The 27,003-nt window shown below is 43.2% G+C and overlaps 1 protein-coding gene across 3 annotated transcripts in view; it reads left to right on the plus strand.

The window, feature by feature from the left end:
* THRB (thyroid hormone receptor beta) overlaps window positions 1-27,003 on the plus strand; it is a 175,326-nt gene that overhangs the window by 1,708 nt on the left and 146,615 nt on the right. Inside the window, exon 1 of one of the 3 annotated variants that reach the window (XM_074861053.1) lies at window positions 11,575-11,738. The exons of 1 other annotated variant lie outside the window; for it this stretch is intronic. The gene's annotated coding sequence lies outside the window, so the exon portion shown is untranslated. Of the gene's footprint in view, window positions 1-11,574; window positions 11,739-27,003 lie in introns of those variants that run through there. One more of the 3 variants, XM_074861084.1, reaches the window with a different exon arrangement.

The following is a 27,003-nucleotide window of genomic DNA, read 5'->3' on the forward strand; positions in this document are numbered from 1 at the left end:
ACTTGGTTAAGAATTCAAAGCACAACAGCATGTTTGGCTGCAAAACTTTAAGGCCTTGGTCTTTTTCATTGAATCAATAAACATAAAATGAAAATATACAGCTTCTAATATAAACTTATACTGAGCAGTTGAGATAAAACTTGAACAGAATAAATGAGAAGGCATTGTTAGTAAAAAAGACTTGGGAAACGATATCAGGATTTATTAGGGAAATGAAGAAAGACATATTGTCTCAGATTTAAAAAGGAAATCTCTTAAAAAATGAGGCCTAGCAGAAAGAAAGAAAGGGAACCTGCTAATACAACAGTGCTTTGTTTTCATGGAAAAAGCTGAGATGGAAAAGGTTTGAGAAAAAAAGGCTGGGAAAAAAAGTGAAATCCAAAGAAATGTCTCTGATAATGATGGATACCTCTTATTAAAAAGAAGTTGAAGTGCTCCATGTAACATAAACATTTTCAGAAGGTAGTATGGGAGTTAGCTGACCAGCTTAAAAGAGTCAAACAAAAAAGACACAGGTTAGTATTACTCAGAAAGCAGCTGAGACCAAGGAGATGAATTACATTTATTTTCATCACACTTATTGTCGCAATCTGGAGATCGACTTCAGTAAGGCACAAAAAGAGAGGTAGCTTGGAGAAAAGTTGTGGAAAAGGAGTTGGAAAAGAGAGCGGGAAACAGAGCATGAGTAGGTGGCTGAACTGCTACAGACATTCCTGGAGACTTTCATCTGGGAGGGAGGGAGGGATGCAAAACTGCTGTCCTAGGGATCTGAGGGCTACTTTTGCTATGTGGATGTCAGATAAAACTAGAACCCCAGACCCCGAGGTCTTACGTTTTCTGGGCAAATGAAGATGCACTGCAGAAACCTGAGAAATTCTTGAATGTGCTAAGGACTGCATTTCCAGGAAAGGGAAAAGGACTAAGCAGGAAAACAGCCGATACAGAATGATGTATCTGCCCCAGCTGGCAGGGGGATGTCAGAGGGAGGGCCAAGAAAACGGAGGAAAAACTGAAAGTCCCTTATGGGGCACTGCAAACCAAGGGCACTTACAGGAAATACAGATTTTATATACATCTGAAAGAAAGACAAAAAGATTGTGAGGCAATTTCCTGGGAAGCATTACCAGCTAGAAGGAGCAACTGTGATAAGGGCTGAGGTTCAGCAGCTCTTGCACAGCAGCGTGTACGTGACTGTGAGGTTACAGGCTGTCCCTCAGACAAGGGAGCAGCAGCCTATAGCTATCCTGTACCAAGCTGGGCCTTCTAGGCCATGGCAAAACAGCATTTCATGTAAAGAAAGGGGGGCAATTACTGGTTTCTTCATCCACCCAAAGGAAATGTAGCACTTTTAGTGGGTTGTTTGCCACCATAACAGAACAAAAAGTAATACACGAATAAATGGGAAAATGTGAGGAAAGCTTTTGTAGAAAGACAAAAGTAGCAAAGTGGTGCAGTTATGAGAGTATTGACAGTTAAAGAAAAGGTGTAACATAAATAAAATGAGAGGAAAACCAGAGTAAACTTCCTGACCTTTCCAGGTCAACAAAGCAATTCAGCCACATTTGCAATCAGTCATAAATAATGGCAGTCATTCCAACAAAAGATATCCTTACATTAGGATACATCCTGACAGATCTTACACTTAGGTCTGATCTTGGCTTCCTGACTATCTACCAGTCTGTTTTTACTGTTTTATGAAGTCCTTAATGCTTCCATTATAATTCTTCAATTTGCATTTCAAAAAATGTGCTATGGAAGTGAAAATGTTAATGATATAATTTCTAATCAGTTAATCTTCTGTACCTACTAGTTTTGCAAAATGTAAGGGAGAGTACATGAAACCTATGAACCTATGAAACCTGAGAAACCTATGAAACTCAAGCTGAAAGAGGGCTAGAGATACGCACGATCTTCCAAACATTAGCTGATTTTTATATTAATGGATTAGTAAGCAAATAATGGGAGGAAGAAAAGAATCCACACAAAGCTTTCAACTTATTAGCTAAAACTTTGCACTTGTCTGCCATGTAGTGGCTATAATTCAAATGAGATATTGGGGGCTGTACTATTGAGTGCATTATATAAATGGTATTAAGAGTTTGGTTATCTTTATTTTGTGAATGAAAGTTTTAGCTGTAGTTAATGAATGTTAAGAGCCTAGCCATTTTTGGAAAATGACAGAGTACAAAAGCCATGTGGTTACTTCAGACAGATGTTTTCCTTCAGGTGTCTAGAGATGGGCACAAGAGAAGGCCTTGACTTTCTTCTGTATGGCTAGGTCCTGGTGGTTACCCTTGATCAAGCTCATGGTAAAGTAAAACTTCAGGAAGTTTATCTGTCCTCCTGGTGAAGGTAAGGAGATTTTTGTTAAGAGGTTTGACTTCTGAATGACAGGTGACTCTTTCAAGCATGAGTTGAGGGAATGTAATACTTTGTGTTGAGATGAACTGATGAGATCCAATTTGTAAACTAGCCAGCTGAAGATCAGATGGCAGAGAAAACTGAGTAACTAAAATAGATAGGGAGAAACTTAGAGGGTTCTGTGTCTCAACATTGTAATTAAAAGAGCATCGGAATGGAAAACGTTGGACGTAACTTCCATGACTTTGGCAAAAGAACGTTGTGTTACACCACCTTCCTAATTTTGTTAGTATAATGACAGGTTAAAAAAAAAAAAGTAAAAGGGAACTGTAAATAGGTAAATAAATAATAACCAACAAAATAATTAAGTACAGTAAAGTGGGGACCATTGTGTTATGAAATTGCAGAACAAGTGTACATCTGGAATTGGAAACTCAAAACCTACTTACTACATGTGTGCACATTTTGTTTTCCTTTAGTCTGGCCAGGGTATATGGATTTTGGTTCATTTACAGTGTTATTTTTTGAATTTTTAATTACCGGTCTTCACAATAAGAATGCATGAGTTATTTACTGTTTTGAGATATAACAGGAGATATACTTAGGATCTGAGATCTCTCCAGTCCTCTGGGATTTAGTTGGATGATCTCATTAGATTCAGAGTCACTGCAGTAAGTCCAGAAATGTGCAGATGCTAAACATAATGCAGAATTTTAATTATTGTTTGCAGTTAATTAAAATGCTATTTTTGTTTGTTTTGCCTCCCTCTGGCATCCTCAAGGCCTAATTAATTCTTAACTGTGGGTGGTGGGATTAGGATTGGCAGCAACACCTCAGACAGCCCACCAGCACCTATGGCATTACGTGCAGTAGTACTGCAGAAGCAAAGATCACATGCTTGAGAAGTTAGATAAAGGTTGCTATTGTTCTTGCCGCCAAGATTATTTTTATCACATTGTCAACATATTTGTTAATGTACAAACATGCAGGTGAGATACAGAACACATGAAACTCATAAAAAGGTGAAGACTTTGTATACAGATGAAATTAGAGTGCTGAAGGTGAGATGTATAGAAAAATGCTGAAGGGGAGCAAGGGTTCACTTGACAGTTTTAAGGAGCTGGCTGGTGCTGTTCCTCATGGTGAACTGCTTGGTGGCATTTATGACACTGATAAAGAAAATCTGTAAGCAAATATCATTAATTGATGTGGTTCAAGGAGTGGCTATTTGGCACGTTTCTATGGAGGTGGTATTTCAGGTGCATAACCAGATCACAACTGAGGGTTTTGGTTTGGGTTTTTTTCTTATAATGTTGCAGTTGTTTCAGAGTACAGTGAGTTGTTTTGGCTTAGAAGTGCTGCTGTAATTGGTTTCTGGGGCTTTCTTGATTTGACCTAATTGGACATTTTGAAAGGTTGCCAAAGTATGGGGTAGGATTTTGCCAGTTTTCCGTCAATGATTAATAAAGCTCATCTGGAGGATCAATTAGAGTCCTAAAAAAGAAGATTTTGAGCTGGAATTGTTATAAAACCAATGAATGCTGTTTTATTAATGGGCATTTTCAATACTGAATGATGAAACATGGCACTGTAGTGAACAGTAAATACACAATTTTTCTAGAGAATCTCCTCCCTTCAGATGATTATCATGTATCGGGAGCTGTATAGTCAGGGTGGAGAAGGACTTTCACTGTGTTTTGTAATGACATTTTTGGCAAAATTCAAGTTGTTTTTAAAAAAATCATTAGACCATCAAACAGTGCTTTCAACAGGTAAGATTTCTTCAAAGGTTTTTTCCTCTTCACAGTGCTAGAAATGTAAGTCCCAGCCTTCCAAAAAGTCCTTAGAAAGAATAAGTAGCTGCTCCTGGTGTGTCCGAAGACCTTGTGAATTGAAAGAAATGAAGTGAATTGTTTGGGGAGATGAAAAGCAGGCAGTGTATGCCATCATCAGTTTCTAATCATCACCAGCTCCTCCCCAATTTCTCCTTTTTTACAAAGATAATTTAAAAACAACGTGCAAGTTGCTCAGCCTGTCTCTGTGCATTTCTAATTTGTTTATTGCCTGGTACACAGGAATCGATTTGGCGGATAGTTTTTCCTATAGTCAGAGGGCTGACTAGGGTGGGTAAGTTAAAAAGCAGGACGTTCTTGCATGTTGGAATTAGCTACTTCTCTGTCTCATCCATTGCTTGTTTGTTCATGTTTTGCTCATTCAGATGTATCCTAAAGAAACGAGATACCCAGCTATTATGGTAGCGCCAGTTTCTAATTTGTTCCAGGTTTCATAGCTGTGGGTCTGAGTGCACCAGGTAGGATCTGTAGGTGTTTCCATAATACTTCTCACATCATTCGGGTCATAATTAGCTTTTTAATTGTAATGTTACTGGGGTTTGGCTGACCAGGTACATATAAAAAAAGTATAGCACTGCTGAGTGCTATGCAATGACTTCCCATACTTATTTTTTAGAAGTCAAGCAAGAGCTTTTCCTGAAGCACTTTCCTCTGCAAAAATTTATGCACACTGGGTTACACTGCCACTCTGCTACAGCATGTTTATACTGGGTAAGGTCACTTGAAACGCCAGAATTTTGACTAAAGCAGGACTATTCCTTGGCAGGTCCTCCAGAGAAATTTTTCAAGCTGGCCTCCAAAGCATCTTCTGGGATTCCTGGCAGACCAGGTTTTCTAGGGGAAGGAACTGCTGCTTTTTTCAGGCACTATTAGCCTAAGTATTGCAACATGAAGACCATAATCACACTCAGAAGACGCTTTCCTCTTGTATGTCAGGCAAATCATGTTTAAATTGGCATTTACTGAAATAAGACTGTTGGAACCGTACCAGTGCTACATATTACACTGGGCAGGTATATATATACTACACTACATGCTACACTTAGAGCAAAATGGCAACAGCCATTCCAAAATAATAGAATTATAGTGCTATACCATTATAGCATTTCTGCTAGCACCATGGTAATCTCTTCCATACCTTTGAAGGAAACTTAGGAACCAAAATACTTCAGGAAAAACTCTGTGCATGTCTCTGAATTATTCCAGAAATCCAGCTATGATTGGATTCAGGATGAAGATGGTAAAGTGATCTCATTCACTCCATATTTTAGGCCTGCTAAAATAAAGCTTAGCAAAATACTACTAAAGCAAGTGATGGAGAATGAATGGAAAGATGGTAGTGCATTATTTTACATGTTTTCATTTACTGAGATGAGTAGATGTCCTCTTCTTCAGAGAAGAGATACCAGGCTTTTACGTTCTGTTCTGATCTTCGTAGAAAGGTGGAATCTCAATCCCTATTTTTTGTTATTTTTACTTAGAGGTTGTTTCCCAGCATCTCCATGTTTCTTGCTGTGTTTTCCATAGTAATGCTCACTTATGAAGAACAAGTTGATTTAGAATACGATGAGCTGCACGTTCCCACAATTAATACACCCACCCGCCTGGTAGTTGAGCTCCATATGGTCTTAGATGAGGAATGAGAGAACTTGCAAAGCTCTTGCTTCTGTCAGGCCTCCAAAATCAAGCCTGTCCCCAGTGGGTTTCAGCTTTCCCTCAGAGTAACCCAGTTATAATTATTCCAACTACAGGAGCCTTTCCAAGCCCTAATCTTTTAACCGAAACCGCAGTGGTTTGGGACAAGGGATATGGTTTCAGTAGGACTTGTAGCCATCTTCCCACTCTACCTTCTCTCACAGCTGCATTCATTCTTGCTTTGATTCCTCTCAAAAGAGATGTCCCTTATCCACCACTGAAAGGGAACTAGATGCAAATCCCTTGGTGCTATCACACTCACTTCAAACTTTTCTTGCAGGTCAGTTAAATGCTATTTCTTCTTGCCTAACGGGCTGTCCTTACTAGTGGGCCCATCTTACCCTTTGTCCAGCCCATTCAGTATGAAGGAAAAGCTACAGATGTGAGCTAATGAAGCCTGTCATTTGTCATTTATTTTTGCCATTAATATTAATTTATTAACGTGGAGTTGCTTCTGCTGTGTATTTTTGGGAAATCCAAACTAGCTCTACTACCATTTTTATAAGATTTGGAGCCATGACTTGGATCATTAAAAAATTCATCACAGGTGGCAGCATAATATGACAAGAATGGCCTTGATCATCTCTTCAGAGCATAAGAAGTATGAACTACTGTTTTTGTTTACTCCAGTAGCCCATCTAGCCTGATCGCCTTTGACTGACTCTGACGCGTAGAGGATGCTTGCAGAGAAACTGGAAGAAATAGGACAAGTGTAGGATTTCCTAACTTCTGGCAGAGGTTATGGGAATTTCCTGAGCCAGAGATTTCACTGGATTGCATCATCGTGTTTACTAGCCATCGATAGACTTATCGACCATAAATTGTCTGATCCGTTTTGAACTTTCTTGAACCTCCACATCATCCTTTGATGACAGTCCAAATAGCCTTTTTTAGTAAAATAGCTTTTGCAATAAAAAGATGAATATGCACAAATTCCTATTTAGTCTGGAAGCCTGCTTCAGTGTAGGAAGGCTGAGACTGTTTTCCTCAGTACTTTGTTGTTGCAGTTTAGACACAGTGATCTTAAAAATAATTTTTGGTGATAACTTAATCTTGCTGTTTTTCTTGCACTTCAGATTTTTTTGCCTTTGTTCATTTGGTTTTGTGGACCGAGCACTAATGTCCTGTGCCATGTGCATCCCTGCATAACTTGAAAAAAATTCCCTGCTGTGTTTTTACATGGAAGATCAAAAATAGATATGAATTGTGCATTGGAGGCTAAATTGTGCCTCTAGGTTTGTTTCTCTCTCTTTTGCTTTCCTTCTAGTTATTTATTTTTCTTTCCTATTTGTCACAACTTTTATTCATTTTGCTTCTCACACATCCACTGTGGTTCCTCTCAAATTGTGATGGCAGGATGGAATTAGATCTCTGTGCAAAAACAAAGTATTATTACGTTAGGTTATTTTTAGGTTTCCCAGAAATCTTGAGACAGACATATATTATACCGTATGGTAAAATGGAAATCAAAGAGGAAAAGAATTAAACAGTAAATAGTATTAGTGGTTTATTACCTTTTTTTTTTTCAGGAAATGGATGTTTGCCCCAGACAAAGACTTGAGGATGTTTGCCAAATACCTTCAATTAACACCAAAATGTTTTGAAGTCTGTCATGGCATTTAGAGAAGATTGGCCTCAGCTTTCATTAATAATAAATGGAAATTAATCTAAAGTAATTGTATTCACCTACTGCCCGGTAGTTTTGTTGTGTGTATAAGCACTGGTTATCTGTGGTTTAAAGAGGGACCCACACAGGATGCTTTCCTGCTGTGCTGGCTCACTACTGGTAGTCTAAAAAATGGAAAGGGACATGTATGATTCCAGATTTCCCCATTCCTTGTAAGGTTTTTAAACCAAAATTATTTGGATTCTCTTTGCCAAAAGGTGAGGTTCTCATTTAACCAGCAGACACCAGAGTGATCTTAAGCTACTGACACTTTGTGCTGCTTTACCATAACTGTTTACGTCTTCGGTCTCCATTTTCCCATGTAGTACATGCTATTTCAGAGAACTGAGGAAATAAGAGGCCTAAGAAATTACAAACAATAAGAAAACCTGCATGTTTTGTAGGACCTTCCTTCAGAAAGTGATTAGGGGTTCCTCTTGTCCACCAGTTAAAGTGTGCTAGGTGGTCAAGTGATTCAGCTGCTTACTTATCTCGTATTTCATTGCCTGTGCTATCTGCCTGCTTGAGTGTAAACAAATTAGTAACACCCCTCCTCAAAAAAGAACAGGTGAGGTGTGTAATACTTCTGAGAAAAACACAAAGTAATTTGTATCTGAACTGATTTGCCAAACCACCATTCTAAAATCAAAGATCCGTAGGGAAAAACAATCTAAAGAACCAGTAACAAGAAAATCTGCCAGTTGATGGCAGATGCAGGATGTCCATTACCATTAGAAAGCTCAGCTGAACTAAAGTTCTCCCCTGCCTGCCCATCCCCAAGGTATGAAAGCCAGATAAAAAATACTTAGGAGGAAAAGTAAACTGAGAACAATAGGGGATAAAAAACTGAAATCCACCAAGGTACCAAGTTACGTTGTTGTTTTAAAATGCGAAAGAAAAAATACTGTTTCATTGACAAGAACTTTATGCCCTGAAAGATATACAGGTTCTCTTCCAGCTCATCTCAGAGCTGCATTACATCCTATGCACTCCTGGTCCAGCTCTCAGTCATTTGATGAGGTCAGTGTTGTTTTTTAACTGAAGGAAGTTTCTGACTCCTGTATTTGTGAACAAAGTCATGGCCCATGGGTAACTGATGCAGTGGGAGCTTATGCCTGTAGATGACCTGAACTTCCGTTCTCAGGGAGGAGGAAAACGTCATTACTTTCCTGGCTGCAGAAGCTACATGCTCCCTCCCTCCCCCCCCCTCTCCCTCCGCTCTTCCTCTTTAGTGCCCACTCTAGGTCAGGCAGTACAGATAGTGCTGGGTTTCAGAGGCTCTTCTACATGCCCTGCAGTTGTACTGAACCCCCGTCTCATGGTCTCTGCGTAAGAAAAGCATTTATGTGAATGCATGGTAGACACAACACATCCCTGGTAGCAACAAGGCAAGCAGAGGTTCCTTCAAACTCCCGACGGGAACAAGGGCACCTCTCTTTCTGCCCGGTGGGAGTGGTGTTCCAGGCACTGGCAGGGGCCATTGGTGGTGAAAGTCACAGAGGGCTTGGGGTCGTGGATTGCCTAAATCTAGGGCCCTCTGCTCCACTGGTGTCCACACCACACACTGGACCTGGGCAGCTGTATTGCCCTTGGTCCAACCCCTTGACTTGTTACCGAAATGCTGTTGGACTCCTTCCCCGCTTCTGTCCACACGGGGGACGTGCAGTCCACATGCAGTATCATCCTCTGGACAAGCAGGTGGAAGGGAGATTGTGGTCGTGTGAGGACCCAGGAGCATCTGTCCGCGTGTTAAAAGGCAAAGTAGGCAGCTAGAGGAGCGCTTTGAGACACTCTGACATACCTCTTCCAAATGATGCGGGGAGTCAGCATCAGCATATACTAGGAAGCCGTACCTCTGTCGTATCCACAAATGTTTGCCGTTGCCATTGGTGAATGGTGTTCCGGATCAGTTTCATTCGACAGGGATGATGACACATTTTAAGGCTCCCATTCTCACCGTCACATGTCTTTGTGTCCCTGCATTTTAGTCATTTCAGAGCAGTGCATCACCACCCCGCTGGCTCATGCTGTGCTCTGTGTTTAGCAGCACATATTTATGACATGGGGAGTGAAGAATGAAGTTTAACTCATGTCCTTAACTAACCCGTAAGTGAGGGATTAATAGCCTACTGCATTCTTTTACTAAGTATTAATCACTTAACATTATTTTCATTTTTTTTTAAAAGTCTTTTGCTTCCTCAGTATGTCAGTACACAACTTGGTTTGAAACTGCGGCCTTTGAGGGGCTGCAGATAACATTAGTCACGCTGTTGCTGTCGTCGGCCTGACAAGGGACCTGTTGTGTTGCTTTCTGGGTGAAGGAAAAACTACACGGCGATGGGCTACGGCTCAGTCATCAAGGTTTGCTCTTGCTTCACAAACCTGTCTTCCTGGCTGTGGTAGAGTTAAAAAAATAATTACAAGTTTTTCAAAGGATCACCCACATACACATGGTATGAGAGCTCTTTTCTTTGTTGGTTTCATTTTATTTGTACATGACTCACTCTTGGCAAAATGAGCGAGCCTCATGAGCCTGTAAAAATTCTGTTTGGATTAAATGATTTGCATTAAATGATTTATAACTGCAAGAAGGGTTTAATATTCCTGTAATTCCTTAAGGAAAAACAAACCGATCTTATTCTTTCAAGTAGCTATTGCTTTCACGCCTGTTACTTCAGACGCCATCTTACTGGCTCAAGCTGATAGCTGCTAATGAGGCTCTGGGTACTTACTTCTCAGTCCTTGCTTTCCCTGCCTCATGAGTTAGGGATGGGTGGTGGGGATGTACTGTCATCCTTTTCCTAGCACATCCTTCCGAGCATGACTGAAGGCCAGGGAACGTACGGCCTCCCAGAACTGCCTGCCTTGCTACAGGCAAGAAGCAGCATTTGTGCTGGGCTGAGGTGCAGCGATCGTGTTCCTGAGACTCAGTTTTCCCCCCTTTGGTAGGCCAGAGGCCCGTCCGCCTTCGTTTTCCCGTCGGAATGGGTGTGCTGGTTCCAGCCCGCCTCATCCCTGCCGACTCCGGCGTGGGTCAGCTGCCTGCAGGGCCCCTGGCCTGCCCAGCCGGGGCTGGGCTGGTTCCCCCAAACCCAGCCATGCGGGGGGGCAAGGGGGTACCCCCCACCAGCATCCCCGCGACCTCCAGCCACCTGCGCCCACCGGGGTTGCCCGCACCCCTGCGAGGGACGCCTTGAGGTGCGGCCTTCCTGGCAAAACCTATTTGGGAAGGGCAGGCGGTAAATAACTGGGCAGCCCGGTGGGACAGAGAAGGTGCCATCAAACAGCCCTTTGACTGGGTGCCCAAAGCCGCGGCTGGCCTGGGTACCCGCTTCCAGAGGCCGAGGCACGGCCTCCCTGCCTGCGGCAGAGCTGTTACCGGGGCCGCTGCCTTCAGCCTCTCACCACGGGGGAGTCGTCCTCCACCTCCTCCTCCTCTTCCTCCTCCTCCTCCTCCTCCTCCGCCCGTGCCCCTCTGTCAGGGCCATCCGCGGCCGCATGTTGCGGCGTTACCACCGCCGCCGCATTTTAATTTCCGCGGTGGCAAAGCGCCGCGGGTCCCCCCGCAGCCCCGTCCCCGCACCTCGCTGCCCGGGCCCCTGGGCACAAGGGGTGACTCGGCGGCGCCCCGGGGCCCGCCCTGCCCGGGCGCCGCCCGCCCAGCCGAGCCGAGCCCAGCCGAGCCGAGCCCAGCCGAGCCGAGCCGTAGGCGGGGGGATCCCGGCCGCCCGCGGGCGCCGGCCCCAGCGGCGTTACAAGTGGCCGCCGGGGGCGGTTTCGGCCCCGGCTCCGTCCTCGGCCCCGCCGCGGTCTCCCTCCGCCCCGCGCCCGCCTCCCGGCGACCCTCTACCGCGGCGCGGAGGGGCCGCGGGGCGCGTTGCGTAACGCTGCGCTCCGCTCCGCCGCGCGTCGCTTGAGGAGGCGCGGAGGCGCGGAGGCGCGGCGGGGGGCCGCGGCCGGAGGTGAGCGGCGGCGGCGGGCGGGGCTGGGGGGCGCAGCGCGGCGCGGAGCGGCGTGTGCGCGGCCCCGCGGGAGGCGGCGGCGCAGGCGGGGGGAATCCAGGTCACGTCCGCAGCCAGACGGCGGCTGGCGGGAGGGACGCGGCGAGAGGCACCGCACCACGCCGCGCCCGGGCGGGCGGGCCGCTCCGCTGCGCTCCGCCGGTAAGTCACCCGCGCTCCCGCTCGGTGGGGCGGGGGGGGGCAGCGCGCACCGTCCGCAGACGTGGGCGGGCGCCCCGGCGGCGGGCAGGGGGTGCCGGCTCCGCAGGTTGTCGGTGTCCCGGGGCGCTGCCCCCCCGGTTCGCGGCCGTCGCGGGGGCGGGGGGGGAGGGCACCCGCACTGCCCGGCCGCTCGCTGTGTACAGCCGTCACCGGCGGGGAGAGCGGCGGCAGCGGCGCGCAAACGCTGTCGGGGAGGGGGGGGGGGGGGAGAGGGAGAGACCCGGCGGCCCGTCGGGGCGCCGCCCGCCCGCAGCATCCGGGGGCGGCGGGGGGCGAGCGGCGGCGCGGCCCGTCCCGTCCCGGCGGGGAGGGCAGGGAGCGGCTCGGCGGCAGCCGCCGGTATTCATCCCCGCGGGGGTCGGCGGTGCCGGGGAGGCGGAGGGGGGAGCCGGCGGTGTGCGTGTCTGCCGGCGTTTCCTTATTTCTGTTCGCAGCATCGGTGGTATTTCCCCGTTAAGAGTTTACCCGTTGAAGTTTTATTTGACTTTCTAAAGCAGCACCAGCAATCCGTGGAGCTAAAAAGCCAAACGTGTTAATTGTTAACTAAATATAGAAGAGGAAGGCTTGAAAGCTGCTGTGGGTGGATTGATCGGGCAGCGTATGAGTAGAAAGGGAAAGGGAAAACTGTCAGCCTTAAGAAGCCATTTGCTGGTTGACACGATCGCACCTGTCCTGGTGAGCGGCAGGAGCCCCGTAGAGCCTCGGTCCCCACAAACCCTGTTCGCACTCCTGTGAGCCAGGAGGTGGAAGGAGGAACGCAGGTTAAAATTGCTGTAATAAGTACCAGCGCGATCTCGGAGGGGCGAATGTGACTTTTTTTCCTACTGTATATGCGTGTCCCTCTTATTATTTTAACAGAAAATTCATACTGAGTTCAAACTGAGCCATCTGCTAGTTACAGTAATATATTTAGCTTTTATTTACAAAACAGTCTGTCGTAAATACATGTTTGCATAATTGATAGACTCTGGATCTTTTTATAAAATGGTTTGTTTTCCTTTTACAGTTCAGTACTACTTGTGTGTTGAGACAATTTACTAGATTTTCTGGTTCCTGTTTTCCAACTTCTGAATAAACATTTGAGGGGAAAAAAAAAAAAAAGAGCAAAAGGTTTGCTCTTTATAAGAAATTTCTGTAGTAACAAGGTAATTTTCAGGAGCCTTTATCATAATGCAGTTGCATTAGTTAGCAGCATTGCCTTACAGTGGAGAGGCTTGAGTTCTCCCCCTTACTTTGAACTGTAAATAATACAACTATTTAAACATATAGCCTTTTTAAAGTGAAGAAGCTGGACTGTCGCTGGAAGGTGTAGCCCTTCATTTTCTCACAGGACAGCTGTTTAAGGCACAATAACAACAAAAGTTTGTGAAACTGGATATGCCTACTTCCTTCCTCCAGAAGAATTTTTTTATTATTATTTATTTTCTACTAACTGGCTCAGAATCATCCTTCGTATTAGTCCCAGGACCCTTAAATTAGTCTCATCCTTCCTTCAGTTTATTTGAATTGGTGACCTTTGGATGAGCTGGTGTGTTCCATTGTTAGTTGCTAATGATGGAATAATCTAGTCCTGACGTACCAGTTGTGAAACCAAGGGCACTGCTGCTGGATGGTCCCAAGGAAATTGAAACGTCCTATGGCTCCATGTTGGAAGAGGGAGGATTTAGCTGTGGTTTGCACCGGCTTTTAATTCCGGACTCTGATGTTCAGAGCTGAAAGGGCTCAAACCAAAGTCTGTTACAGTCGATGGAAAATCTCCCATTGATTTTTAGTGGTTTTGGATCAAGTCTTGCATGAGCTGGTGTTGAGCACATCATGGCTACTCCGAATTGTTCAGTGCTTTTGAAATTCTTTGCATATCCAAGTCATTATGTAAAGTCAAATTTATTGTGCTGTCTCCTTCTCCTGTGTGGGAATGTTCTTTTGCTGAGTAGAAAGTGCTGGTGGTGTTTTTGTTCACTCTTTTATATGCTACAGCATTAATTTTATTATCTGATCATTTCCTGTTATGGGAGGACAACTTGTATGCTTTTTCCAAACTCCCCTCAAAATGGGGGAGTTTGGAAAAAGTGAACCCTCTTTCACTGAAGGCTGGTTACCCTGCAGACAGGTTTCTTCAGGTATTTTTCAAAGAGTTTATGATAGGGGGACATCTGAAGTCATAAGACATGCTTTCTCTGATGTGCGTATTGTACTTCCCCTGTTTAGTATATGGTTGGTTGCTGCTTTTTTTAAAGGTGAAGGGGAGAAAGTTGTTAGTGATAACAGATACTACTGTTCCATAAAGAAGCTTGCAGAATAACACATACCTGTGGTAGGCATATATCCTCTGCTGGCTTCCCTGTTGTTGATGATGAGCAGGATTTTTCCTCTTGGGTATATGTAAAAACCCAGCCAAGAGAAAAGTAGGGAGGAGAAAGATTACTGAACTTAAATCGTGGAAGTTTGTCAGAGTTTATTGTCTAGTGTAGCCTGTCTTGAAATTTGATTCCATTTGGAAGGGAACCAAGAGATGAAACCTCAAAAAACCCACCTGATTTGAGGCAGGACATCCTCCAGCAAGAATCTCATTTGCTAACGGAAGGGTGAGACCAGGAATTTTGGCTCCTTGGAAAAGGAAATACTGGAGCTCATTATCTCTTCTCCATCATATTCTGGTTTACTGATTTGGGGTTTGCTTATTACTAAAAGTTGAAGAAGGCAGAAGAGGCATGCATATGAAAGAAGCTAAGGTAAATAGCCTGAGATGAGGGAAGGCATGAGGAGAAAGGTAGCACAATTTCTGTGAGCCCTCGTGTCTTGGATTACCTTCTAGGACTTGGGAAGTGCTAATTCTTCCAGCCAAACTAATTTGCTCTTTAATAGGAGATGGCTGTCATGGCAGAAGGCAGAGCTGTACTGCAGGATGCAGGGCAACAATGCAGAGCTGCCTCTTTCCCCTGTCTTGTCCTTTCATGTGCTGGATTTCCAAAGCACATGAGAATCTTGCATCTGGAAGAAGGGAGGAGATACTGCTGGGGTACCGTCCACCTGCCTGCAGGGAACGAGGCAGTACATCCATGCCATGGGTTTCTAGAGGGTACGGTCAGGAAAGATCTTCTTAGTATTTCCACAGTTCGTCTTTGTTCCCTCCTTTCCAAATTTCAGAAATGGCTGCATATGTAGTCCTAGATTCTCTCCTGCATGGCCCCAGTCAAATAAATAAATAAATAAATGCCGTTCAGGTTTAGGATGGCAGAATTCTGCTAAGTCACGAAGGTACTCTATCTGCTTAACTGAAGTAAGATCTCTGAGTAGTTGAGGAGGTCTGTACTGGAAAATGCGGTATAGGCATGTTAGTGCAGGGGTCTGCTTGGGTTAATTTATCCCATCAAAGAAGTTAGTAGGATAATTCACGTAGCCATGAGTGCAGCAGTACTGCTTCTGACGCTTTTTAAACTTGTCATTGTGCAGTGGAGAAATACTTTGTCTTCTCAGGGATGAGCTAGGATTTTACATATTTTACAGGGACAACTAAACAAGCAATACATGTATTGTGAGAACCTTTGTTATGAAAATCAAGAGCAGACTATAAATAAACTTAATTTCTGTGTAAAGATTAAAGAATTGTATTTCTTCAATTCTCTGTTATTTCATCGGTTGTATGTGGTCCAAGAGGACATATTGAATAAAGTAATTGAATGTTGCATAAGTTGTTTCTCTCATTTAATTCACAACACGTGAATGAGATTATTTCCATTAGTCACCACTGCTGCTTTACTTTAAACATAGTTATGGTAGGGGGACAATGCAAGCAAAAAGATCAGTTGGAAGAGTTGGTTCTGTTATTAACCTTTCCAGTTTATGGTCACACTGCCAAAATACATGTAACAGCCTGCAACTAGACAGGATGGAATTGTAAGCAAATAAAATGCCTTTTTGAAATATGAAAATTATGTATTCAATTTTTAATGCTTTTGGTCATAAAAGTTCTCATTTTACTCTGACCTATTTTAGTTTATTAGGACTTAAAGGTCCTGTGAAACTTAAGCCAGTAAATTAGTCAAAGAATAAAGGAATAAACTGCAGTTTTAAAAAAATTGCTGTATAACCTCAAGTGTCTTAAATATACAGAATTGTCATAATTTTTACTGATGAACTAAACCAGCAAATACTCTTATGTTATAATTAGATTATACGCATGAAAGCAGTGTGATCATTCTAGATTACAGAACTGTTCTCTGTCCTCTGGTGAACCTAACCCAATAAATTAGGGTTCTGTTTTCCATTGGAAGAAATAAAAGGACTGATTGTCAAGCTGCCTAATAGGTAGAAAACAGGGCAAGAAGATCAATGGCTCTTCAAGTGAATTTAAAGTAAAAATGTAAGTCTTTCATTTGCTGGGTGAGGAAGGAGTGAAGTTGGTACATGTAGAACCAAATTGCTTATATGCATGCATACACAATGCATACTTCTTTATCTTGGATAGAGGATCATTAATTCTGCTCACTTGCTAAATATTTTTGCCTATTCTAACACTGATGTTTGCATGTCTTCTGGATTACCTCATGGGAGTTGGTAGGAATGAACTCTAAGCCATAGGTACAGCAACAACGTTGCTTCACTGTAGGATGTGCTCTGGAACAGCTGTGGTGAAGGAAAATAAAGGAGCTCTTTGAAGAAAATTAGAAGTACTTGTCAACTACATAAGTAGTTGGATCATTGGACAATTGCTCAGTAACTGATATCTTAGTGACACGCATATGGGTGAACCGTTTTTAAAATATTCACAAGAAAAATATACTTCTGTGTGTAAGAACAGCTGTTTTCATCACCATTGCGAGTCGGCTTCCTTGAGTCCTGTGTCGTGTTTGCTGTCATTATCTACATCCGTACAATGTTCTTGAACTCTGGGCCTTTTCCTTTCTCGTGCTACATGGATTTGCAGACCTTCACGTCTTTCTTCCACTGGCTTGGTCTTGCACCTTGGCCTCCTTTTATATACTGTTAACTCCTCACCTCCCACCCATGAGTGTGTTATTTCCCTTGACTCAGCTATGCCAGCTGCTTTCCACGTGCTCCAGCCAAGCTGCATTTCAGCAGATACGGAGTGCTGCTGCTACTGCTGCTTGGTTTCCTACTTGTAGAAAGAATGAGCACTAATAAATTGAACAGATTTCTTCTTTATCATTGTTTTCTCACCTTTAGCACAATGTTATAATTCCTGGTCCATTTGCCTACCTCCTTGCAATTCTTGACAGGTAGGATTACCTTCATGTGACATCATTACCATCTGTTTTCTAGCTTTACATTTTATTTCCGTGGTTTATTAACTTATTGCTGGCTCTTTTAATATTTCAAATGTCCTTTTAAAAAAAGTGTGTGGTTGTGTGCAAGGTGTTTCAAAGTGTAATTAAGAGCTGTAGCATTTCTGTGTAAGGCTTAGAACAATTTTGTCCATGGCTTCAGGAAATGGAAGGGTTTATCCTGAGCCTTCTTTAAGTCAGGTGTCTTAATTTCCATATTTCATTTATTCGCCTAAAAAAGATAAGGTGAACACGTTATCCAATTAGATAAACAGGGAAAGATTCTGTACAGAGTTGTATCCGCGTAAATCCAGAATATACATGCCCATGCACATATGCATTAAAAGGGTATTAGCCTATAAAATACATGTGACAAATGCTTTTAAAGCAAAATAATTACTTCCATTAAATAATAAAGTATAATTTTATTTCTACAAATACAGAGAAAATTATATCTGGAACACGGAGTACTTCCCATGCAGCGTTGAACTGCATATATTTTATGTTGTGCCCATTTCACTGATGTGACTTACGGAAGTGATTTGGTTTTATGAAGTGCTCTCCTGGACCAGGATAAAACAGCTTAGTTCGACCAGAGGACTTGAATCAACTGTTTGACTGCATAAGTTGCTGATTATTAAGGTTATAACGTCAAACGCTAAGGAAAAGGAATACCAGAATTAAGGTTGATTATGCAGCCTTAATTCAGGTATCTTTGAGTATATGCAGATAAACTAAGGTTTAGAGTCCACAGATGGTACTGCTTCACTTTTCAGGGTGCTCAGTGTTGTGTAGTAATAGTTGTGTTTGAAAACTACGGTTCCTTTTAACTTTATTTGAAACTGTGAAACTTCTGAACATCAGATCACAGGGAATACAGTTGGTTATGTAGAATATGGGGAGCATGTGGTCCTTGCTACACATGTAACAGTAATTTGTCACCGGTTATTGTGAATTTTGTGTTGAAAATCACTCAGCTCTGCGCCATGAAGGTATCTAACCTGATTATCCAACTTAGCATTCAACTGTGGTAAACTGTTCATCTCTTTTTTTTTTTTTTCACGCCACCCCAAAGTTTGCTTCCTCAGATACTTCACACTTTTCTCCTTTGCCAGCAATACAACAGGAATGCTAGAGACACTTCATTTCCCTGTAGAATCCTATGGATGGAGATGGCATCCTCAACCTCATTTCTCCATAAGATGTCCTGTCAGTTGCTCTGGTTGCTGAATCTGACAGATGTTGAAGGTAGCTGCCAGGCTTCTGCTGTTGACAGAGTAGGTTGCACTGTCCTTGGAGTCATCTGCTGCCTGGTTCCCTCTAGCAGGGTCTTCTTGCCACCAAAAGGGATAAGTCAGTGACAGGAGTCCTGCTTGCCATCGTGTTGATCAGATCCCATGTTTTTGTCTTCTCATCTTTCTGCATTACTGAGTGTTGGATTCTGTGATGGTGGTGTGGTGGGATTTTTTTGTCCCCAGTCCCGCTGCCTTTTGGCATCAACCCCCCTTGCCCCCACACTTGGCAGTTCTGCTGCGCATGATGCGACCACTGGCACGTGCTGTAAGACTTTGACAAAAATGGTGATAACCTCTGAGATGTATGAAGCCTTCTTTCTTGCCAGTGGGTTGCTGCACAAGATATGTTCTTGATGGCAGCTGTCTTCATTTCCATTGAACTTTGGAGAACCCAGAGACTGCTCTGATAGTCAGACCTCCCGGGAAGCCCTTTTGCTTTCATCCTCTGCCCAGGGAAGATGAATCTCACCCACTGTCTCTCTCCTGGTAGGATGCAGGGAATGTGCTTGCAACCATTCTGGCCATGCCTTTCCAGTGGGTGGATGGTGGGAGTGTGTTTTGCAAGGCAGAAGGATCTTCTACTGTGATCTCTTCTAGAGGCCTTGTATCAAAACACTCCAGTTTTGCGAAGGTAGAAGTGCTTTCTCTGCTAGGAGGTTGGGTGTGGGGGGGAATGGTGTGGCCTGGGGCAGGGAAGTGCTGGATTCCCTAATTCCTGAGTGAGGGAGGACTCTGGTCATACCCTCTCTATGGAGCTGTTCCCTGAGCTAGCCATCCTGGTCCTGCCTGCAGTGACGTGGATAACACAGTTTGCTCTGGTGTAGGATTCTTGGGAGGGGGACAGCTAGACTAAGGTCCTTCCCTTCCTCTGTTGCTTTCATCTCCTCTCTCCTCTGCCTGGCTTTCTATTTAGGGCAGTTTGCCCATTTCTTACAGGGACCTACAGCTGTTTGCCTTCAGCCCTCCTTTTGCAGCAGTGCTGAGTGCTGTCAGTGTTCACTGTTTATAGTCAAACCTGGTTATGATCAAACCTCTCAGCTGTGATTGTGGAGTGCTTCGGCATTTTCCCCCCACCTGCCTAATAATAAGTCCTTCATTGTCAAGCCCTTCTTTTGCTTTCTTTATGGGTTAGTCCCAGTGGCCAGGCTTTGGGAGTACGCTTGTTGGCGTCTGTTGGTGAGGGGCTTTCATAGCTCCAAACCAGTGGACGTGGAGTGGACGGAGCCTTGCCAGCCCATCCGGGTCATGGTTCTGAGCTGATGACTGGAAGAGGAGGGACAAGCAGTCTTTCCCCAAACAGCCCCAGACCAATGGTTGATGTGGCAGGCAGCTGCTTTCCCTTGGCCTCTCCTTTGCCCCAGTCCATCTTGGTTTGCCAGACTGCAGTCCAAAGGGCAATGGGCAGGCACCGTGGTCAGCTGGCTGGCAAGGGCCTGAACTTATGTAGGCTCACAGGGCCCTCTGTGGGGAGAGGGCAGACCTGGCCACACTTGTTTCTGCAGCCAGGACCATACCTCTGGTCTTCAAGCATTGCACTGGCTTCTTCACAGTGCCTGTTTCCTGGCGTGGAGCTATGTATGTGGAAAAATGTATGTGTATATATAGTGTGCTTCCTTCTGTTTTCAGATGTCTCCAGATCTTCTGAAATGCCTGATAGCTGGTAAATTCAAGAATCAGAATGAAACAAGGTTTTTTCCCAAATATATAAAAAATCTTGTGGAGCACAAATAAACTTAGGCAAGCCCCTCTCCCCCATTTTCCCTTTCTGACTAGATTTTCACAGGGACAGCAAGATTATTTCTTGTCATAAGGGCCTTGCTTGCCAAATTACAGATTCTGTTCCAAGGAGTAGGAGAACTCAAGTAGTTGAGAAAAAAAAGAATCTAAAATTTTGCATATAGGAAAAAAACCCACCACATTTCCTTTGGCTACTTCTGCAGAAATAGCAAGAACATTGTGACTGGTTGAACACTGGTACAGACTGCCCAGCGAGCTTGTGGCATCTCCATCCTTGGAGATATTAAAACCCCAGGTGGACATGGTCCTGGGCAACCTGCCCCAGGTAACCCTGGGTGGGTTGACCCTGGGGGGTCCACCCTAGGGTGGACTAGAGAGACTCCAGAGGTGCCTTCCAGCCTCCGCCTTTCTGTGACTGAAACTTTCTGAAAAAGTTCATCTTGAGACGGACAGTTTGATGTGAGGAATTGCAGTAGACTTGGTAAGAGATGAGTGACATAAAAAATAATTTAAGGTAGTTTCATTTAATGGGAAGTGTAGAGCACACTTCAAAAATGAGCTGGTCTGCCAGGCTTGTCCATAATAAATTCAGAGGAGTCAATAAAAATATTATGAATTCAAGCCAAAATAACAGAGAGCAAATCTTACTACTTCTGTCTACACAAACAACTTAAGTTGCTCTGTAACTTTGAAAAGTGCCCTAAATGCATTTTCCATGCACACATTGAAGTTGTGAGCTTACTTAAAACTTAGGACCAGAATTTGTGCTCTCACCTTTGCACGTAAGGATCATTGCCTTTGGTCCCATAGAAAGAGTCATAGGGGCATAAAAAGTAGCCAGGACTTGGCTGCTGTTCAGGAGTCATTTTCTGATCATGCTTTGCTCATAGGAATGCAAGTGTAAAAAGTAAAATTTACATAAGCAAACTACTCTTATGAACCCTTGCCCTCCCCTCTCCCTTGACCTTTGCTGCCCGGTTTGGCTCCCAGAGCTTTTCCAGAGGTCTCTTTCTTGGGTTACGCGTGTCTCCAGCAAGAAACCCAAGTACTGAAAGCAAGAAAGTGGTGGAATTGCAGCCACAAAACCTGAACTCAAGCAGACAGTCTTCCCTCTCCCATTACTACTACACCCACTCATGATGCAGTCCTGTGGGGACCAGTGTGGACACTGGCTGGCAGCCAAGGCATGTACCAGACATATTCTTACGTTTGCTCGTAGGTCAAGTTCATCCACAAATGGCAGCTGAAAATTCATGCCTGTAATATAAGTTCATATCAGTTTAACCCATGTTTTGCAATAAGACTGCAGGCTGCCTTTTTTCTAAAATCATAGAATCATAGAATGGTTTGGGTTGGAAGGGACCTCAAAGATCATCTAGTTCCAACCCCCTGCTATGGCAGGGACACCTCCCACTAGACCAGGTTGCTCAAGGCTCCATCCAGCCTGGCTCTGAACACTTCCAGGGATGGAGCATCCACAACCTCCTTGGACAACCTGTTCCAGTGCCTCACCACCCTCACAGTAAAAAACTTCTTCCTTATATTTAATCTAAACCTCCCCTCCCTCAGCTTCCACCCATTACCCCTCATCCTATCATTACAGTCCCTTGTAAAAAGCCCTTCCCCAGCCTTCTTGTAGGTGCCCTTCAGGTACTGGAAGGCCACTCCCCGGAGCCTTCTCTTTTCCAGGCTGAATAAGCCCAAGTCTCTCAGCCTGTCCTCATAGGAGAGGTGTTCCAGCCCTCTGATCATCTTGGTAGCCCTCCTCTGGACTCGTTCTAACAGTTCTATATCCTTCTTGTATTGGGGGCTTCAGAGCTGGACACAGGACTCCAGGTGGGGTCTCACGAGGGTGGAGTAGAGGGGCAGAATCACCTCCCTTGACCTACTGACCACCCTTCTTTTGATGCAGCCCAGAATCTGGTTGGCTTTTTGGGCTGCAAACACACACTGTTGGCTCATGTTGATCTTATCATCCACCAACACGCCCAAGTCCTTCTCCCCAGTACTGTTCTCAATCCACTCATTACCCAGCATGTGTCTGTGCTTGGGATTGCACCAGCCCATGTGCAGGACCTTACAGTTGGCCTTCTTAAACTTCATGAGGTTGGCCTGGGCCCACCTCTCCAGCCTGTCCAGGTCCCTCTGGATGGCACATCCCTTCCCTCCAGCGTATCAACGACACCACATGGCTTGGTGTCATCGGCAAACTTGCCAAGGGTGCACTCCATCCCACTATCTGTATCGCCAACAAAGATATTAAACAGTACTGATCCTTGAGGGACACCACTTGTCACCGGTCTCCACTCGGACATTGAACCATTGACCGCAACCCTTTGAGTGTGGCCTTCCAACCAATTCCTTATCCACCGAGTGGTCCATCCATCAAATCCATGTCTTTTCAACTCTTTCTATTTCTCAATATTTTTTACATATTTTATTTCCTCAACTTATGAGGACTAGCAGGAGGTCTTGTCAGCAATTTACCTTGGAGATAGAAGGCAAAGGGGAAGTGGATTGCTTGCTGTCCAGGCAAGCATAACGTGCAATAAGACAAAAAGCTTGGACTCCCCTTTGTGAAGTTCACCTCCAAGCCAAGTTAAAACTTGAGCTCAGTCTCTTCAAAACATGTCTGTTTAGATGCAGCCGTAGTCCATTTTGATGATCATAAGTCTGCAGCTGAATTAATTAACTGATGGTGCAAGAAAGATATTTAAAGGCAGACCTTTACCACTCCTAAGTCCAGATCTACAAGATCAAATCTACTGTCTGAATTTTTTTTTAATGTTTTGTTGCTAAGGTTTTCCTGATAGATCATGCCTAATCTTGTCAGTATTTCCTTAGGTCTTGCTTCTTTAAATAGCTTTGGATAAGTGGAAGATCCCGATGCAGAGATCTGAAGTCAGTGAAAGCCATTTGTGAACATGGGCAGCTGAAAGAGGCAAATGCATTGTGTGCCCTGCACAGTCGTAAGCCAGTCTGTGTTTGGGAAACGAGAGTAGTATAGTATTACTGTGTTTGCTTTGGAAAGTAATCTAATCTAAAAGAGTTTGAAACAATTTGCAAATTAGGATTGTGAAAACCTCAGTGTCATTTTTTAATTCTTTAAGAGAACAAGCATTTAAACCGAGAAAGAGTAGTAGGCAGGAGGAATTTGAGAGATTCAACCTGGCAGATGTTGCAAGGCATGGGATAGAATAGGACTAAGCTTTACCTATTGCTGTGTGAAGGTTAAGAACTGCAATCTCTGTTAGGAGGCCCAAATTTCACAACACTTGGGTGATGGTGTAACAGGAAGAAGGGTGTGGGCAAAACTACAGAGAGACATATGAGTAAGTCAAGACCTCACCTGTTTTCCCATCTGGAGAACAGGGCTAAGTGGGGAAAGCAGATGGGCAGATCAGAAGTTACAGTTTAAAAGCTTACTTTTGCTGAGTTTATCTGTATTGAGGGTAATCTTTGGGGATTCATGTTTGTTGCATGCTTTTTGTATTTTTGGATGGTTCGTTTCTGAGTCAGAAAAAATGATGCCTGTTGTTACTCCTTTTATATACTGTATCAGCATGGCAAATCTGAGCTACTAGGTTATAGCCAGCAGATGCCAGCAGTCTTTGTGATACTTTACTGTTAATTTACTTGGATGTATTTTCTTTAATAATATTTCTAGTAGTGAACAAGCTACTTTTTTAATAATATCAAAGGGGTGGAATTACTGTCTCATTTGCATGTGAAAAAGTCTCGGGGAGTATCAAAGGAAGATTATGACCTGAAGTAGTGCCCAGAAGTGATATATCAGAAAGTAAAAGTTATGATCCCAACAATGATTTTAGAAATTCAGTCAACATTATGTATGTTTAATAAATACACATCTTCCTGCAATGTTTGAAATCAGGGTTGGGACTCCAAAATGGAACTTAGTATGAGATTGCCTTCAGTGGTTATTACTGACAGATAAATGGGAAAGGCAAAAATAAAGGTAGGTGAGACAAGCTTACTATTTTCCAAAGTTCAGCAGTTTTGTGAGCAAAATGATCTGCTTACAGTGTGTTTTTGAGATAGAAATAATTTTATCTACAGTACTAAATTTGGAATCAGTATACCCAGCTATCTGCATCTGTATATATGGCAAGCCTAATGTCTTGATTTAGGGATTAAATTTACACCATGCTCTTTGTTTTTCTTCAGACTTTTGCTGTATCACTTGGGGGTTTTTCTGATGCAATGCGGAATCTCATTGGTGAATTTTGTTGTATTTCTTGTTTACTGATATCTTTGTGAAAAACTTGGCAAAAGTTTGTAAAAACTCAATATAAGAGTCCTTATGCCTTTATATATCAGTTAGCCAGTGGTATTAATATTTAAAGCAATTAATGCTCTTCTCTTTTTAATCCAAGCTAATGTTTTCTAATCAACATTATGTAATTCAACAAATATAACAAGACCTACGGAATTAAGATTCTGTACTCCACATTGTGGTATCTTTCGAACATTTTGTAGGTCGGAAGCTGAATTTCTGGTAAGTAAATGCATTATATTTTTGAGTCAATTAATGTAATTTTCTGTCAACACTTATATTCGGGTTATGTTAATTAAGAATAATTTTATCGCTTTGGTTAACATAAGAAATTGGGACATTATTAGGGTGTTGGCCTTGATGTTTCGATAACAAGTTAGCTGCTTTGATCTGGCTGTGTTGACAGTAAAATTGGGTCTTCGGCTTGGACGTGTAGGAGAAATACATGTTTGGTTAGACCGTTATCACATTGGAGGAAGTAACTTGAATTGGTAAAGAAAAGACAGGCACAGTAATAATTAAAAAAAGGAGAAAAAATTGAGCAATACAAGGTCATGCAGAACAGTGTCGCTTTGCTGATAAAATTTATGTCTGTAAACAGAGGTCATGACGTCACTCTACGGCAATCCCAGCTCTTTTCAGCTTTGTACCGTTTTCCTAAGGCTCACATAAGCCCAGTCCTAGAACACTGTGTTCCCTTTTGTGTACGCCTGGGTATTTATTATTTTTTCTAACCAGAAGAGATTAAATGGAAGAGAGTTCAGGGAGGAATTGGAAAAATAATAGAGGGAGTGAAAGGAAAATGACATTAGCAGAGTCTGCAAGGTGCCTGTGTATGACAATGGTGTCTGTTGGCGACGTGTGTCTGAATTGTCTGAAAGTAGTTGTAAATGGTAACTGTAAAAAGTGAAAGAGGTTTTTTAATTTTAACAAAGGGATCTACTTATTAGAAGGTATGGATCTATGGCACTGTTCCCTGTGTGATGGTGTTATCACCTTGGAAGTGTTTGATAGGAATTTAAGTTGGGTAAAGCACCAGCAGCTGTATAATATGGAATGATACAACTTTGGTAGAATGAGGGATAGACAGCTACTAAAGTCCTCTCTTGTATGATCATTTTTGATAGTTGTGACATGTTCTGGTTTTGAACACTAAATAATGCCTTTGACGTAGTATAACTCTAGTGTAACAACGTTGAGAATATGGACCATTTACATCATAAAAAGAAAAAAGGAAAATACTTACGTTGCAGTATTTCCTGTTTTAGCGTAATATTTTTTCTTAATTGAATATTCACAATAATATAAAGCAAAATATAGCAAAAATAGGATTTTTTATATTTGCCTAATGCAGGTGTATATCTTGTAAGCACCATGTGACATTATAGATTTTACTTTATTTTCCCTTTAAGTTTCAGACTGGCAGTTAAAATGCCCTAAAAGGGTCTTTATTCTAGTTGAAGTGCTCCAATTTCACTCATCTTTCCTTCCTTTTTCTTTTCCTTATGGTAGTGTTTTAAGTTTTGAGGACTGTTGGGGAAGAAGTGCCATTTTTTCTATTACGATCATTGACAGCTAAAGCTACTTGGTGTCTTTTCAGTGATCTTCTGTCAGCCAAAAAATGAGGAGTACCTCATAGAATTGCAGGTTATGTGCACATGTGACCCTGATTCAGAAGTGTAAGTGTGTAATTTAAGAAACTTGTAGGACAGGTTGTGTGATCCATTCTGTGGTTGGCCATCTCACTAGCTGTCTGGTTCTTCTCTAAAAAATGCTATTTAAAATGTTACAACAATTTTTTACAAAATTGTGATTTAAAATCACATAATCTCAAAAAACTGAACTGTGAGTAACTATATAGAGGTTGTAGATTTGTCAAAGCACGACAGATTACATTTCAAGACCGGTATGCTAGGAAAAGTATACACGGAAGAAAGGGGAAAAGGCACCCCTGTCTCCACATCAGAACTACCAGGTTTAGTATATGTTCCCTTAGTTGCTTGGTACCTCAGCTGGGCAGCACTCCCCAAAATATGGTGGCCATACCTAGCCTTGAATGGTGGTGTCATGGTAAAACTTCAGTGCTCTTTCCAACTTCCCAAAGAAATCTAACGTGACTGTTTCATCCTCATGAAATTTTCAAATATATTCCGGCTTCCTTAATTTCAGACGTTGCATGTCAAGTAAAGCACAGTTGTGTGGACAACATCCATTTCAACTTTCAATCTGGATCTTTTTCTAATACAGTGGTGTTCACAAAGAAGGCAGGTTAGGGGCATGGTTTTTCCTATCTTCACATAATTCCTTATTGTCCTTAAATATTTTATTTTTTGTTTAGGTTGTTCTGCTTTAGTCCTTACAAGTAAACATTTCAGAAGGTTATATGAAAAGGAGCAGTTACAGTAGAGTATGTTTATGATCTTTAACTCTTGCTGTCACTCCAGAGCCACCACTCTCAGCTGCTGAGATGTCACAGGGATCACTAGCTTCCATTTAATTTTTTCTTTTAAAACTGCTGATGGGCCTTCACAGGTGTCTGGGAGGTTGTGCAGAATGGCTGATAGCAGACTGCTGTAGGCAAAGTCCTTACAGAC

Source organism: Strix uralensis, chromosome 1 (assembly GCF_047716275.1).
Source record: "Strix uralensis isolate ZFMK-TIS-50842 chromosome 1, bStrUra1, whole genome shotgun sequence".
Taxonomy (NCBI): Eukaryota; Metazoa; Chordata; class Aves; order Strigiformes; family Strigidae; genus Strix; species Strix uralensis.